At 33.3% G+C, this 3,405-nt stretch overlaps 1 long non-coding RNA gene across 2 annotated transcripts; it reads right to left on the bottom strand.

Moving 5' to 3' along the window:
* Positions 1-463: 463 nt before the first annotated feature.
* On the bottom strand, positions 464-3,069 carry LOC145801941 (uncharacterized). 2 transcript variants are annotated; one of them, XR_014343877.1, is made up of 6 exons: positions 2,936-3,066; positions 2,750-2,853; positions 1,974-2,107; positions 1,795-1,889; positions 1,479-1,631; positions 464-802 (listed from the first exon to the last, which is right to left on the bottom strand). It is a non-coding gene; the product is annotated as an uncharacterized LOC145801941 (long non-coding RNA). The 2 variants fall into 2 exon arrangements; XR_014343878.1 differs by having other exon boundaries at positions 466-802; positions 2,985-3,069.
* Positions 3,070-3,405: the final 336 nt, after the last annotated feature.

Genomic DNA, 3,405 nt, shown 5'->3' on the forward strand with positions numbered 1-3,405 from the left:
TAACTCCTCTTTTTGAAGTTTAGACTTTCTATAAGAATTTGTTGTAATAACTCCCAAGGAAGTTAAGTCTTATGTAATAAAAGTCTTGTTAAATTGTCCCTAATTTCAAAGACTTCTATGTAATAACTCATAAGAATTTAACAATGTGTATAGGAGTAGGGAAAGAATACATATATATATATATATAAACGTCAAAAACATTAGCAGGAAAAATTGTAGAAAAAAGATAATGATAAAATCTATTATGTCCAATTTATTCCTGTTATGCATGGGAAAATGGAGGGAATAACCAATGATTCACCAAAAATAAAAACTAAAAGATAAAACTTAGCAGAAATGTCTAGGACAATAAACTAAACATCTGATCCACAACTCTTGAGGACAAATCTACATAAGCAAGTCTTGCACGTATAATGAGAAACTAATTAAGTTTTGTTTTTGTCAATCAAAAAAAATAAAAAAATAAAAAATTTGTTTTTTAAGCATTATAATTATGATATGGTTTTAGCATTATAACTGACATGGAAAAAGATGAGTAGTTATACTAGAGGTCATCAAAAAGGCCATAAATACAATAGAGCAAGGACAAAGAGAAGATATCAAAGACAACAAATGGCATACCAGGCTAGTAATGATGCTACAGTAGTGAGCAAGAATTGGCGCTGCCTTGTTACCAGCTAAAGCTTGATTTTCATGAAATCCATCCAAATCCACAAACCTAACAACTCCAAATTTGTCAGCAAAACAAACAAATAGACCATCATTGCTTATGGCAATTGCACTCACTCTCTTCTCTGATGACCTGTTACACTCAATTTGAAAAGGAAGAATATTAAGAAATGTCTGGCACAAATGAGGGAACTTAATGCTGAAACTTCTACAATGCAGCAGGTAGGTAACAAATGCAGGCAGGTGGGTTCTAGCATGTAACAATATCACTTAGATACACTCAATCCCACCAGTAAAGATAGTTTTTGCCAAACATTCATATATGTGCAAAAACTCTTAGGAAGCTGTACCCTCCTCAGTAATGTTCTCATGAGAGAGAAGGAATGCCAAACATTATTGTTAGAAAGTGCACCATTACATTTATGTGCATTTGATAATATTCTGAAATAATAAATGCCGACTATGATATATAAAACAATGACTACTGGATGACACTGTTATGTACAGCTTTCAATTACTGGCTTTGAGTTTCATTCAGAAAGCAGTATTCAGCATTTTACTGTTTGTTGAAGTTAAGCAAAGCAAAGGGGTCATTATTCTGTTCATTGATGAGTTGCACACTCTAATTGATGAGTTGCACACTCTGGGATCAGAATATAACAGGGAATTTCTGCTTAATTTCTGCTTAATCTTCCATTTATCAGTCAAAGTTCTTACCCAAAAAAAAAATTTCAAAAGCAAAAAAATACAGAAATGAAAATTAAATTCACATAAAAGAGAAAGATTTAGTAGAAGTTACGAAGATAAACCTCATCTTGACAATTATCAATAATCTTTTTGATCCTCAAGACCTCCCCAAAAATCTGACTCTCTTCTTCAATATCATCAGTCAATGCCTCAGCTTCTCCATAGATGTAATTGCTCACTTGGTTGATATTGAATTATCATAGGCTTCTCCATAGCTGTAATAGGTTCAAAAATAACCCAGAAATCAGAATGATAATATGCTTCTGCTTCTATATATTTATTGTTCTTAAGAGTAGATCATTTCTGTTAACCATGTAAAAGATACAATAGATTTTTAATTATCTAACGTGCTCCTGCTTCTTTGTTAATGTGTCTCACCTTGGTATCCACTATAAATTAGAATACTGATTCTTAGGAAAGGAAGCTGGAACACCAAAACTTCACCAATATCCTCATTTCACCTCTTCCAAAACCTGGTGTAGTTTATATGCATTATGTGATGCATCAGAATTTTGAAAAAAACATAGGTATACATGCATATATATATAAATCATCACCTCAGTTTCTCGTTAGTGAACGTGAGTAATCAACTTCAGAGATGCCTCAGAAGATCAACTTCAGGTCTTGTAGATCCAAATCTTTTGATTGGAGATCAAGTCCATCATCTCATTCGAATCAATCTCGCGTAAATCTGAATCATGGATAAGATTTTAGCAACTACAAAGGACAGAGTATGTCTAATCATGGTGGCTTTGGCAATGTTGTTTAGGTCGCTGGTGTTAGATCTGAACCAAGATGGAAATGCATAGGGAGTAAACATGCATTGTGGTTTGTGAATTATTGGGTGAATGATAAAAGTAAAAACAACACAGAGAAATATAAAACAAGTGTGGGGACTGGGGAGTACTTAAGCAAAAGGAAAAATGCAATCACCTTGCATTGAAGAGGCCCCAAAACATATGATAGCAATGAATTAACAAAAGATAACACCCTGGATAAAGTTGAATGAATTTCTGCAAGTTGTGTGATGGAACTAAAAAATACATATACAGGTGGCCTTATATGGGTGATTTGAATGTACATTTGCTTCATTGAAATTTGTGAAGATCATGTTCTGTTTGTTGCTACATTTTTGTGGCAACTTTAAGAAAATTAAATCCGATGCCTTGACACAATTTTCTAGTTTGAACAAGATGAAGAATAATTGTGCATGGAAATTGGTATTTAATTTAATAATACAAACATTTTATAAACAAAAAGTCAAACACCAATAAATGAGTCATGCTCTGCAAGTACATAAACAACTTTCAATGAGAAGATAAAGCATAAGTACCTGTTAGGTAATCCACAGATATATGATATGGTAAGTGCAAAAGCTCTGCACCCCCAGTTTGATATTTCAAAACAGACATCGTCCCATACTCGTCTCCAATATACCTGTGTTATTGCAACAACAGAAAAAGAATTATAGAATGCACCAAACCCTTACTTCCATAGGCTGATCGTGTTAAGATCTAACAATTTTTTTGTCATCAGTGCATGAAGTGGGAGGAATTTGTCATCAGTACATGAAGTGGGAGGCATAGATTACAGAGAAAGCAGTTATATTGTATTCCCATTGTAAACTACCAGCAATACACCTGCTCTCCAGATAGACAGAGAGAGGGGGAGAGAGAGAGAGAGAGGGAGGGAGAGGGAGAGAAATTATTTAACAGAGAATATATGCTTTTATTATCAATATAAATGGTACAAAAACCATTAAGGCAACACAACTCTCTAGAAACATACACATACATATGGATGTATGATATATCTGTCCAATAATCCCACCTAAAAGATGTCATATGTTTTTTTCTCTTTTTTAAATCCTTCAAGGATCATCAACACGTCCAATTATGCTTGAATTGTGATATGACAATGTAAGAAAAAAAAATGGCAGTTTTAATCAAAAATGATTAATATAGCTTATAAGTCAGATGGTGTTTGATC

The sequence above is a fragment of the Camellia sinensis genome, chromosome 11 (assembly GCF_055761805.1).
Source record: "Camellia sinensis isolate YWXY chromosome 11, ASM5576180v1, whole genome shotgun sequence".
NCBI lineage: Eukaryota > Viridiplantae > Streptophyta > Magnoliopsida > Ericales > Theaceae > Camellia > Camellia sinensis.